Source organism: Orcinus orca, chromosome 3 (genome assembly GCF_937001465.1).
Source record: "Orcinus orca chromosome 3, mOrcOrc1.1, whole genome shotgun sequence".
NCBI lineage: Eukaryota > Metazoa > Chordata > Mammalia > Artiodactyla > Delphinidae > Orcinus > Orcinus orca.
This window is the reverse complement of record NC_064561.1, coordinates 8,529,339-8,542,792: the sequence shown is the minus strand read 5'-3', so window position 1 is coordinate 8,542,792 and position 13,454 is coordinate 8,529,339. Positions and strand designations below refer to the sequence as shown.

At 58.7% G+C, this 13,454-nt stretch overlaps 1 protein-coding gene across 3 annotated transcripts in view; it reads right to left on the bottom strand.

Annotated features, from left to right (window-relative positions):
- The window catches only part of ADGRL1 (adhesion G protein-coupled receptor L1), a 45,002-nt gene extending 40,109 nt beyond the window's left edge, over positions 1 to 4,893 (bottom strand). Inside the window, exon 1 of one of the 3 annotated variants that reach the window (XM_033401227.2) lies at positions 4,082 to 4,893. The gene's annotated coding sequence lies outside the window, so the exon portion shown is untranslated. The remainder of the gene's footprint in view (positions 1 to 4,081) is intronic. The other 2 variants (XM_033401226.2, XM_012535871.3) reach the window with 2 other exon arrangements.
- Positions 4,894 to 13,454: the final 8,561 nt, after the last annotated feature.

Here is a 13,454-nt window from a genome sequence, read left to right as displayed (position 1 = left end):
GAGAGGCCTCACAGGTGTCTTCATGGGACAGGTGCAGAGCTGGCCTGGTCTGGCCCCTGGTGGGTAGCCCTGGATCCCCCAAAGGGACCGGGGTCGATGGGGAGCCCTCCCTGTGCAAAGCCTGGGGGGAGTCCCCTGGGGGTCTCCAGTCCTTTGAGAGGCCCCCTCCCACTTACTCAGCTAAGAGTTCTTGAGCACCTACTGTGGGCCAGGCATAAGTCTAGGCACCTGACATCCGAAAGCAAACCAAGTAACAAATTCCCTGAGCACTTGGATCCTGGTCGGGGAGACAGACGATAAACAGGCACAATGTATCAGGAAATCACAGAGTGTGCGAAAAGCCATCCGCGCGACGGAAAGTCAGGAGGCGGGTGGGAGGCTGCAATTTTAAACAGGTTGCATGGGTAAAGGTTACTGAGGAGGTGACATCTGAAGCGGGTGAGGGAACAAAGTCTTTGCAGATGTCTGGCTGAGGGGTCCAAGTGAAGGAGAGGCCAGTGCAAAGGTCCTGGGGTAGGACTGCGTTTAGGAGCGGTGAGGAGAGAGCGGGTGAGGGGGAAGAGGTGATAGGGAAGCTCATGCAGGTTTGGACCACGGGACACCCCACGGGATTGGGATGTGCTGTGGTGCCAAGACGCAGGGGCTGCTGTTTTCCGAGTCAAGGGCTGCCTCTCCCCAGCTGGGACTCTGGCCCTTCTGGATGGGGAGACACAAGCCTTCTCCCCCACTGCTACAACAGGAGCCCCTTGACTGAAATTGCTTTTGTCACTGGACTGTGTGCTCCCTGAGGACAGGACTGGGGCACTGTCCCCACGGCGTCCCCAGCACAGCGCCTAGTGAAAAGACACTTGGCAAATACTCACAGATTTCATGAAAAGGTGCACTCAGCCTCGCTCCAAGGAGCCCTACATACATACACCTGGGAGCATGCCTGCAGGTGCCCACAAGATGCAGAGAGCTGCTCACACATGGAAACACACACACACACACGCACGCACACGCACACACACACTGCCAGCCCCTCTGCAAAACTCACAAACACGAGTACAGAGGAGACCCTTACGAACATAGGACCAGCCTGTCGGACACGTGGCCGGCTGCACACAGGCTCGTCCAGGTCACCATCCACATCACACAGAACGGGTACACACAGGTGCGGACAGATGTGTAACAGAGGACTGGATTCCAGGGGCAGTGGGAGCCACTTCCAGACCTCTGTTCAGCGGCCCCCTCCCACCTGGGACCCCACTTTCTGTTTCATCAGGGTGGCCGAGGCGAGAGCTGGGAGGCGTGCCGGTGCGGTCAGGTCCAGCTCCGGACCCAGGGAACCCCCATCTCAGGAGCATCCCCCCCACCCCACCCCCCGCCTCCCTGGAGGGTCTGGAGGAGGGGAAATGTCTGGCGTCTGGAAATTGAATCCTCGAGGAGCCCACACAGAAACCAGAGCCTCCTGTGTGTCCTTGGCCACACGTCTGGCTGGAGAGGCAGGAGGGGGCAGAGACTGAAAACTTCAGCTCCCCGTGGCCAGAGGGTGGGGACATCGGGGATCCCTCTCCTCCTGTTCTCCATCACGGGCACCCATTCTGGGGCCAAGCTGCACAGCCTCCTGGGATCGGCACCCCCACCCCCAGATGCCCAGGCTGGGGCTGAAGCGCCACACTCTCTCCTGCCAGCCTGGGCGCCCAGGGAGGACGCAGATGCCAGGCGCAGGCAGCAGGCAGCCCCGCACATGCAGGTGGACCCCAGGCCGGGACCAGATCGCTTGATGCGAACAGACTCCAGAGCGGCCAGGGCGCCCGCTGGCCCCTCCCCCACTGGCCGGCAGGGTCCTCCTTGGGCCCCCCCAGGAGAAGAGGCTCCCCAGGGCAGGCTGGGAATAGAAACCAGGCTTCGAGTCTCCCGCGTTCCACCTCCTCCCTGCAGGCCCCACAGCCCAGATGCGCTGGTCCCCAGCTACCTGCCCTCCCCCAACCCCGGGCATCGTCTCCACGTCCAAGGGCAGACATAGCACGGGTGATCCTGCCTTAGGCCAGCTCCCCACGAGTGGATGTTGGGATGGGCACCCCCTGGAGTGAGGGAGGGCCTGGTAGGGCACTGGAGAGCAGGAGTAACAAGCATGGGGTGAGCTAAGGCCCCGTGGGACGTCAATGAGGAAGAAGAAGGTGGCAATGCCAGCAGGGGGGCCGGGCACTCACATGTGAGCACACACGTATGTGCTCGGTGCGTGGGGGCCACTGTTGCCAGCCAGGGATCGAATTGGTTCCCTTTTCTGCTTTCCAGATGATTTTTCATCTCTGTAATTAATGGGCAAGTCAGTTCTGAACAGCATGGCAGGCAAATTACTAGTTAGGAAGATCACGGATAACTTTCTCGATATGATAATGAAAGTTGTATTCCTTCTCTTAGTCTCCCTGTTTTCATCCTACTTTTAAGTAATACGTTTGGCATTAGTGGGAGGGGAGTGGGGAGGAAGGAGAAGTCACCTGCCCCAAGAGCTGGGGCCTGACCCAGGCCGACCCGGAGTCCTGAGCCCCTGGCCATGGAGCAGATGGAGAGGATGAGAGACGGGGACCCTCCGTGGGGCACCCTGACACCCCGATGACCGATTCAGGGCATCAGGCCTAGGAGACCACGTGGAGGGCAGGGAGCCCCCAGGCTGCTAGCCAGGGTGAAGGAGTTGGGACTGGGGTCGGGTTACAGGCTTATGCCGGTCCTTGGGTGCTGGAGAGGGGAGCAGAGATCAACGGCCTCTCCCCAAGGAGGATTGAGATCCACAGGCCCAGAGCAGATAGCCACTCTCAAGCGTAGTACCCCACACCTATCCTCACACTCCATCCCCGTCTCCTCGATGACTCCTGAAGCAGCTAAGAGAACAGGGCAAGCAGAGAGAGGGAGAGAAAGAGAAAGAGGCGGAGAGACAACCAGCCATCTTGGTAGCCATTTTGAACCCCTCCCCCTGCTTCCCCTGCACACCACATGTTTGGAGGTGGGCAGCGGAACCCAGGCCCTGGGTCCTGCAGAAACCAGGAGGAAAGGGGGCCCCGTTCTCAAGGCTGGGACGGAGGTACACCCACTCAGCTGCCATGACTGTGGGAGGGAGAGGTGGGGGAGGGAGGAGTGGACTGCGGGGGAAGGTACAGTGAGGTGCTGGGTAGGGATGGGGCTGGGTGCTGACCGAGACTGGGAGACTAGGGACAGGGATGTGCGTGCGGGGTGTGTGCAGGCAGGGGGCTGGCTGTCTTCAGATGGGTGCCAGAGGTGCACTGGGGAAATGCCTGTGGGGCCACTTTTTGGCCAGGGCTGGAGCACACACAGCGCTGCCCACCCTCTTCTGCACGGACTCCGGTCACAGGACCCTCAGATGGAAAGATGACAGTTGAAACCCCCAGGCTTTACCCAGTGAACACCTGGGAGAGAGGGAGGGCTTGCTCTCAAAGCCCGAATCCGGGTGGATTAAACCCAACAGCTTCCCACGCTTAACCGGGTACCGCGGAGGGAAGATGCTCTCGGTGGCTACAGCCGGCCAGACACCCAGACAGACCCCTCCCCATCCCCCGCGCCTCTGCCTCCCAGAGAAAAACAACCCCCAGCCCGGCATCCTGCGGTGCCAGCCCCCAACGCGGCTCCTCTGGGGGCCGGGGCCCGCGCGCGGCGCGCACACGCACCCTCTCCGCTCACACCCAAACACCTACACAAACAGGGCGCCAAGCACCCGCGCGCACACGCACCGGGGACACGCAGGCACCGCCGCGCCGCTTCCCCACAAAGGCTGGCGCGCGCGCGGGCACACGCAGCCACGCGCGGGCACACTCGCGGTCCCCTCCCCCCACCGGGCACCCCGCGGCCGCGCATCCGCACCCCCGACACTCCATGGGGGCTGCCCCTCCCGGTCCCCTGGCCGGTGCGGGTGAGGTGCAGGCCGCCCTCGATTCTCCTCGCGCTCCTGTGCGGTGACCCGCGGCTCCAGCATCCCCTCCCCCTTCCCGGCTAGCACAGGCCCCGGCTCCCACCCTCCCTACCTCGGCCCACACACCTGGCCCAGGTACGGCGTCCCCCTCGCCCTGGGCCCGCAGACACTCACCTGTCCAGCGCCGCTCCGGGGTCGGCTTTGCGCGTCTCTCCTGCGGCTCCGCGAACCCAGGCCCCCCGCCCGGCACATCTCCCGGAACCGGGGCGGGGGTTAAACGGGCGAGGGTTGGCGGGGCCCAGCACCACCGCCACCAAACAAAAATTAAAATTAAAAAAAAAAAAAGCGGATTACACAGTTCCAAAGGCGGCCCCCTCGCGGCAGCGGAGACTCGGGGCTGGGGGCGACCGGGTCCGCGCCCCTCCCAAGGAGGGAGGCGGCGGAGCGGGGGCGGTGTCAAAGCTCCGGGGGCTGGGGCGAGGCGGAGCCCCCCGAAGAGGCGCTAGCAGCTGCCCGCATCTCCCCCGCAGCTCCGCGGCCCCGACGGAGGCTGCACGTGTGCGCCCAGGCGACTTCCCAGCCCCCTCCGACGGTGGCAGCCGAGGGGTTAACGGGGCAGCTGGGGCGCCCCTGCAGCACCCCGCCGCCCGGCGGCGCCGCTCCGGGGCCCGCGGGGCCCCATCCGCCGGGGCCTTCTCGGCAGACGGCGGGGCGGGGGCGCCGCAGCGACTACAGCTCCCGCGCCGACGGCTCGGGCTCCCCGCAGTGGCCGCAGGGGGCTCGGATAGGGGGCGGGCGCCGCGGAGCTTGAGGGGGGGCGCGGCTGTAGGCAGGCAAGGCGGTGTCGCGCCCCCGAGGTGGCTGAAGGGGGGGCGCCCAGCCGGGCCCGTGGGCACCGCAGGACGCGCGGACAGAGCCGGCGCCGGGCACCAGCAATGACAAGCCGCCTGCTCACCCCTCTCTCCGGCGCACCAGCTCCAGGAGGGGGGCGCGGGCGCGCATAAAACGCGGCGCGGAGCCGCCGCCCAGGACCGGCCGCAGCAACCTGCCCGAGCGCACCGGCGGCCGGCCCGAAAACCCGGGATGGATTTTACTCCCCTTCACCCCCTCTAGCCCCTCTGGAAAAACGGGGAGAGGGAAGGAGACGAGCTGGATCCCGGCGTTGGAACGGGAAGTGGGGGAGGGGAGACAAGCTCAAGGAAGACCCGGAGCGGATTTTGCCCGTAGCGAAGTAACGGAAAGGCGCCGAGCCCGGTGAGGGGAGAAATGGGAGAGATCTGGAAGGGGTATGCAAAACCCGGGTTGGATTAGATAGAGATGGGAGGAACGAAGGGAGCTGCGACAGGGCCAAATGCACCCGGGGCACGCAAATTTCGGGCCGGATTCTTCCTCGGGAGACGGAGTAATGCGTCATGCCTAATGCAGTGGGAACAAGCAAGACCTGGCCTAGAGTTCCCAGACCTGGGCTCGCAGGGGGCTCCAGGAGGGGGCTGCTTAGCGGCTGAGGCGCGTGGGCCGTCTTCCTGGCAGCTACGGGCAAGAAGGAGGGGCAAAAGGAGGGATGGACTCCAACACGAAAGGATCCGGAGCGCTGGCTGCACCGAAGCGGGCAGGTAAAAGCGGTTTCACAATCCAGGGGTGATGCGCAGGGAATGCAATGAGGAGGCCGCTACCCTGGGAGACCAGACCTACAATGAAAGGCGAGGGAGGGCCGCAAAGCCAGGACTGGAATATGCGGGATGGGACAAGACCCCCCCCAGCAAAAGATCCCTGGCAACTGGACGAGGGCTTGGAGCTGACCGGGCCGGAGGAGCGGGGAGGGGGGGTGGTGTTAGGGGGAGGTTAGTATCTATATAAACACCTCAAACGTCTCGCTTTGGGAGGGGGTCGGGGGAAGGGAGAAAAAAAATTGAATTTTAGGTTGTCGGCAAGAGCAAAAACTCGGTACGGATTTCCACAGCCTAGCAACTGCACTGCAGCCGGTGGACTTGAAGAAGTAGGGCAAGGAACCAGCGTGTTCCTAGGCATCTGGCCGAGTGAGGCGAGGGGCAGGTTTCAGGCTGAGGCTACCGAAGGGAGCCCTGCACCGCTCCCCCACCCCGGGGTGGGGAAGACAGTCCGACTTGGCTTAGATCCCCGGAGCCAGAGCTGTGACTGCCAAGACCCACAGTGGGGACTATAAAACCGGGTCCCGGGCCAAAAATAGGCACTTGGGCAGAATAGACAGCTCAGTGCAAGGTGGGGGCTGAGGAAAAACTGGAGGGGGGTGGCAAGGATCCTTGAGGGGGGCGGGTACAGGAAGGTCCTGAGAGGTAAGATCCGGTGAGGATCTCGGGAGAGCGAACCTGGAAGCCTGGCGTTTTATGAAAGATGGGTGCAACGCGAAGACTGATGGGTGGGGAGGAGCAAATCCCTGGCTTGGATGCTCGGGGAAGGGAGTCCATCCAAGGGAGGCCTAAATAGTAAACCGGCCAGTTCATACAAAGTCCGGGCTGAATCTTGGCAGACACAGAGCGGGCAACAGTGGGGGGAGTAGGGCAGACAAGTCCCGATCTGGATTATAGAGGAAGGGGACTGGCTGAGGATCGGGAGGGGGCAAACCCTTGCCTCTACCTCCAGGGAAGAGAATGCGTTATCACCCCAACTTGGCTCTGCAGAATGGGTGGGGAATCGGGAAAGAGTGTGGAAGTAGCAGCGGGGCAGGTGGCAGCGTGGTAAATACACAAAACTTGGGGCAGGCTAGGATGGGAACTGTGAATATCTAAGAAAGCCTGAAGGGAACATCTGCAAGTGAATGAACCTGTCCTCTAAGAATCCCTTCCCAGAAGCCTGTCCTGGTGGCTGTGGCTGGATTTAGGGAAAGGCAGAGACTCCAGACTTCCAGGCTGGCTGGGTAACCAGGGGCTACCTCTAAGGCGCCCACCACGCTCCGCCCCCTGCTGTGGGCAGCCATCGTTTCAGGGCAGGGATTCTTACAGCCTGGAACCTGGGCCAAATCCAGCCCCCAAACTTCAGGGGTGGACAGAGTAGGTGGGCTACCTTTGTTCCTCCTTCACACCCAGGGTTCCCTGGCTGCAGACTTTGGGCCTTAAATCTGGGTGACCCGGCCCATCAGCTGGATCTGAGGGACCAAATACGTATGAAGTTGAGGTTGGTGGCTGCGGAAAGGTTGCACCAACCATCTGTGGTTGGTGCAATACTAGGATGGGAGGATGGGGGAGGTTCCACGTCTCCACACATCAATTTCCCACTTGAAGGCATCTCGACAGCACCTGGTAGGACCCACGGAAGGCTTTGGGGTGCTGGGGAGAGGGGGCGGTGCCACAGGGGGCAACCAGGAACCCTCCCCCCACATCCACACAGTCAGCTTTCTATAAACCCAGCAGGACTGAAAGGGGGAAGAACGTGCATCTCAGGGAAAGCTGAGCATCTCCAGAGCCCTCTGGCTCCAAGCCTCCTCCCACCACTCCACCCTCCGGTCCTAAGCAGTCCACCCACCTCCCTCTGTGGAGCAACCCTGGGAACCTATGAGCGTGCCTGGGAGATGGCTCTAACTTGCATTCTTCAGTGGCTGCGAGAGGCAGTGTCTTTAACTTATATCAGGGTAAGGAGTGACATGCTTTAAGAAACCCCCGGCTCAGTTTGGAAAAATCCTGGCCAGGACGCCCTCCCAGCCCCTCCTATTTCTCCCAAAGCCCGTGGTCAGCGGAGCACCCCTGGTCGTGGCCGGGATCAGTTCACTAGCCTCCATTCCATCTCGGTTTTCTGGCCTCACGGGCGAGGGGCTCACGAAGCGAAGGATAAGTAGAGGCTGGGGGCGCGAAACAGCCCCAGCGCCTCTTCTCTCCCAAGACCCTGGGCTGCGCAGTCGCAGTGGAGGCCGCGCCAGCTCCGGAAACTAACGCGTCCGCGCGCGCGCGCAGTCTCGCCCGGGCTCTGAGTGCCCAGCACTGCGCGTGTCCGTCCCCGCGCCCAGGACGCCCTACTCCGTACTACCAGGGCGCTCCTCGCTTCGGGCATCCTACCTTGTGCCTCGGGATTCCCACGCCCAGCGTGACCCGCGCCTTGGATACCCAACGTCCTGTGCATCCTGAGCCTGGACGTCCCACTCTTCTCTGCACCCTGTGCCAGAAAACCCCCGCACCCAGGTTGCCCCACGCCTAGGACACGCCATGTAGCGATCCCCCGGCGTCTTGGAGACCCTACATTCTGCGCACCTAGCACCTGGGGCACCCTGTACTCAGACGTGGATGGCTCTTTTCACCTGTGCCCTCTGCCCTCGCCCTGTGCCCTCCATGTGTGATGTGCCCACTGCTTCAGGCTCTTATGCTGACCGTCCTGGGCGCTGCGCTCCTCCACCCTCCCCTGTCCCCAGTGCTCTGTGTCCTCTGTCTCAGGCCTGGCGCCCTCAGTCATGGGTGTCCTACCTTGGGTTCCTTAGGTCCGGTGTGTGGCGGGGCTGGGGGGTGGGTGAGGGGCGCAAACCCAGAACACGTGCGAGGGGGGAGCGGGGCTTGGGGTTGGGGATGAAACACGTTCGTTCCTGGATTCAGGAACAACGCTCAGACCTCCACTGCCCAGCAGGCGTCCCCAGCCCGGCTTTTTCTAGAGCCCGCTCGGCACAGGATGTACAACCCTGAGGGTCTCCTCATCATTCGGTTCATGTATTCATTCCTTCCATTTATTCTTCAAACACAGAGGACCCCTGACAGCCTTCAGTGTGGCCGGGTGCTAGGTGCTGAGAATGCCCTAGTGGCCTGGCAGCAGGACTGGAGGCCCTCTCAGGGTGCATCCCCCTCCCGTGGGTAAGGCAGCTGCAGAAAGCACGATGGAAGCAGCTCTGGAAAGTGAGCAGGGGGCTAGGGTAGTGGATGGTGAATCTGTCCAAGCCTTGAGGGGTGGATGGGTGGGGTTCTGTGTGCCCCTGGCTCTCCTGGAAGCTCCCTGTACCCCCATCTTGGGCAGTGACTGAGCCCCGTTCTGTCCTATGCCTTCACTCAAATGAAAAGCCAGGTAAAGTGGTCTCAGAATTGAGCTGGGGGGATATTGCGTGGGCGGGGATTAATTCCAACTGCTGTGTTTGGGTGTGGGGGGAGGTATGCATTCAGTCAACAAGCATGTATTGGGCTTCCCTGGTGGCGCAGTGGTTGAGAGTCTGCCTGCTGATGCAGGGGACACAGGTTCGTGCCCCAGTCCGGGAGGATCCCACACGCCGCGGAGCGGCTGGGCCCATGAGCCACAGCCGCTGAGCCTGCACCTCCGGAGCCTGTGCTCCGCAACGGGAGGGGCCACAACAGTGAGAGGCCCGCGTACCACAAAAAAAAAAAACAAAAAAACAAAAAAACAAGCATGTATTGAGCACCTCCTAGGTGCTGGGGGCACAGCAGTGAACAAGGGAGACAAGCTTCTCTGTTCTTGGGGCTGACATTCCAATCAGGAAGACAGATGAGAAATCAGACAAAAGATACAGGGTGTCAGATGATGATAAGTGCTATGGAAGAAAATTAAGGAAGGAAGACAGAAATTTTGGATAGAGGAGGTCAGGGAAGACCTCACTGAGAAGGTGGTATTTGGGTAAAGACCTGAAGAGATGGGAGGAGTCATGGGGAGATCTGGGGGAAGGGGGTTCCAGGCAGAGGGAACAGCCCATGTAAAGGTCCTGAGGCAGAAACATGCTGAGTGTTCAAGGATCCATGAGAGAGCCTGTGTGGCTGGAGGGAGGGAGTAAGGGCAAAAGGAGGAGGAGGTGAGGGTAGGGAGGTAATGGGCCAGATCGTGCCGGCCTAGTGTGCTTTGGGGAGAACTGATTTTTGCTTGGAGTCAGCTGGGAGCAATGGAAGATTCTGAGCAGAGGAGGGATGTGCCCTGACTTAGATGTTCACAGGTGCCCTCTGGCCCTGGTGGGGGAACAGAGTGTGGGGGTCAAGGGCAGAAGTTGGGGGACCAGGGGGGAGGCGACTGCACTGGTCCAGGTGATCAATACTGGGGTAGGAGCAGGGAGGTGACAGGAGGTGAGCACCGGGTGGATTCTGGGTGTACTTTGAAGGTGGAGCAGATATATGGGAAGTGGGATGCAAGGGAAAGAGGCAGGTCAAAGCCTGTGGCCTGAGCACCTGGAAGGACGGAGACCCTCGAAGGAGGGGTGGTTTTGGAGGTTAGATCCAGGAGTTACATTTGGTTTAATAGATATTCAAGTGGAGGTGTCTGAGGAGGTGACTGAGGAGAGCCCCAGGCTGGCTGAGAAGTGGACCGAGTCTCATTTAGTCTTTATTTTTTGGCTTTTTAAAACAGCTTTATTGAGGTATAATTCACATATCATACAATCTACTAGTCTTTTTTTTTTTTTAATGGTTATCTTTATTGTTTTTTATTTTTTGCTGCACCGCATGCAGGATCTTAGTTCCCTGACCAGGGAAACCTGTGCCCCCTGCAGTGGAAGCATGGAGTCTTAACCACTGGACCACCAGGGAAGTCCCTCATTTACTATTAATGATCTCCCCGTGAGGTAGTTACTTTCTCCCCATGTTACAGAAGGGAAAACTGAGGCTTGCCCAAGTAGTTAAAAAAATTGAAGTCAGCTTCTGAGTAGGACTGCCTGACCCAGGACCTCGCTTGGAGCCGCTGCCCTGCTACTCAAGTGTTGGTGGTCGCGTGGCTCCCAGCCTCCATCTGGCTCATCCATTCATCCTCAAACACCAACAGATGGAGGAAGCGAATACTAAGCTCCAGACAGGGCAAGCACTGGGAGGAAGCGAATGAGGCACTTCCTGGGCCACAAAACTTAAGAGGATGTCAAAAAAACTCAGCGATCAAGAAAAATAATATTGCAATGCAATAGTTAAGAAACCCAAAATTCATGTAAAAAATCCACACTGACCAAAAGAATCAACTTTTAAAATAAAGGCAGGGCCTTCCCTGGTGGCGCAGTGGTTGAGAGTCCGCCTGCCGATGCAGGGGACGCGGGTTCGTGCCCCGGTCCGGGAAGATCCCACATGCCGCGGAGCGGCTGGGCTCGTGAGCCATGGCCGCTAAGCCTGCGCGTCCGGAGCCTGTGCTCCGCAGCGGGAGAGGCCACAACAGCAGGAGAGGCCACAGCAGTGAGAGGCCCGCGTACCGCAAAAAAAGAATAAATAAAGGCAGGATCAATATGAGTGCCGTATGGAGCCACATTGGAGCCTGAGGGGAAAAGGAACGTCGGGAAAACTGGTGCTATCTTCTTATTGAAGATTTTGACATTTTGTTCATCATGAATTTTTGCATGAATTTTTATTTTTTTTTAAGTATTGCATTAAAATATGCTTTCTCTTTTTTTGCCTCACCCTGGTCCTGACACTGGTTCCAGGCCCTGTTTTGGAAGCTGAGGGTATGATGGTGAATAAGAGACACAAAGTCTCTGTCCTCCTGGAGCTTGCACTTTATTGGGGAGGCTGGTGATTCACTAGTAACAAGAAGAAAATTTCAGAACGTGAACAATCCTATGAAGGAAAAAGCAATGAAGAATCATGAGATGGGATGTGGGTGAGTATGATTTAGGCTAAGGTGGCTGGGAGGGTTGTGCATGTGGAGACATTTGAGCTGAGACCTGAAAGCGGAAAGCTCATCATGTGCAATCTGGGGGAAGGGTGTTCCAAGAAGAGGAAACAGTAAGTGCAAAGGTCCTGTGGTTGGAACAGACGGGACAATTTGAAGAGCAAGAGGGCCAGCTTGGTGGGACCACCAGACACAGCCTGAGAGGCTGTAGGGAGGGTCTGGATTAGATTCTCAGTGACAGAAGGAGCTAAGGGAAGACTATGATCAGGGGGATGGCATGGTCTTATTTGAACATGTAACAGATCATAGGATCAATAAATACAACATAGAATTACCATATGACCCGGCAGTTCCACTCTTAAGTAAGTACCTAAAAGAATTGAAGACAGGTACCCAAATAGATACTTGTACACCAGCGTTCACAGCAGCACTATTCACAGAAGTTTGAAGATGGAAACAACCCAAATGTTCATCAGTGGTTGATCAGATAAATAAATGTTGTATAATCATTATTCACCCGTAAAAAGGAATGAAGTTCTGATACATGCTACAATGGGGATGAACCTTGAAAACATTATGCTGAGTGAAAAAAAATCAGACCTAAAAGGTCATGTATTGTATGATTCCATTGATATGAAATGTCCAGAACCAGCAAATCCATAGAGACAGAAAGCAGATTGGCGATCGCAAGGGGCTGGAGGAGGGGGGAGGGCAAGTTATTGCCACTGGATACAGAGGTGCCTTTTGGGATGATGAAAATGCCTTGGAACTAGATAGAGGTGATGGTTGTACAACGTTATAACATTGTGAATGTACTAAATGCTACTGAATAGTTCGCTTTAAGATGGTTAGTGGTTAATTTTGTGTTTTGTGAATTTTACCTCAATTAAAACAAAATTATAGAGAGGATTGGAGAGGGAGCCAGGAGACTGGGGAGATGGATTTCACAGTCAATGCAGGTGAGGGCGATGGAGGCCTGGAACAGGATGCTGGGGAGAAGTGGTCAGATTTGAGGCATAGGGTCAGAGCCAACAGGACGCCCTCCCTCCATGCACCCCCCTCCCCCATCAGGACTACTCAAATGTCACCTCTTTTTTTTTTTTTTTAAGAGGTTGGGGGTAGGAGTTTATGAATTAATTTATTTATTTTTGCTGTGTTGGGTCTTCGTTTCTGTGCGAGGGATTTCTCTAGTTGTGGCAAGCGGGGGCCACGCTTCATCGCGGTGCGCGGGCCTCTCCTATCGCGGCCTCTCTTGTTGCGGAGCACAGGCTCCAGACGCGCAGGCTCAGTAGTTGTGGCTCACGGGCCCAGTTGCCCCGAGGCATGTGGGATCCTCCTAGACCAGGGCTCGAACCCGTGTCCCCTGAATTGGCAGGCAGATTCTCAACCACTGCGCTACCAGGGAAGCCCGGGAAGCCCTCAAATGTCACCTCTCGATCACGCTATTGAAAACTGCAAACACTCCACCATCCTCACTCCCGGAAGGCAAGAGTCCAGGAAGCCTCCCCCGTCCTGTCTGACCAACAGCAGGCAGGCAGCAATGGTGGTCCGTTCCCACCAACTGGGAGGGGAGGCCAGTTGGGCTGCGCTTCCCTCCCCGGCCGCTAGGGGCCGCTGCCCCGCTGCTCTGTGGCCGCCAGGTGAGGAGGCCCCGCCTCTTCTCCACCAGGTGCGCTGGAGGCAAGTCCCAGGGGCCAGGGGAGGAGGGTGAAGGGCGCAGGGCCGGGGGAGGAGTCCGGGGTGAGGGGACGAAGTGCGGGTGAAAGGAGAGAGCTGAGCGTGTCCGACTTGGGGGCTGCTGAAAGTGGGGGAGAAAATAAAGCCATGGGGAGGTTGGAGGAGTCAGGTAAGGAGCAGAAGGCGATGGCTGGCTGAGTGCTTGGGAGAGAGGAGGGGTGAGGAAGGAAAGCTGAGGGGTCTGGCCGAGGGCGGGGGTGGGGGGTGGAGGTGGGGGACTACCGAGGGCGTAGAGCACAGTTGGTGGAGGGAAGACAGGTGAGGAATCAGGGAGAGTCCT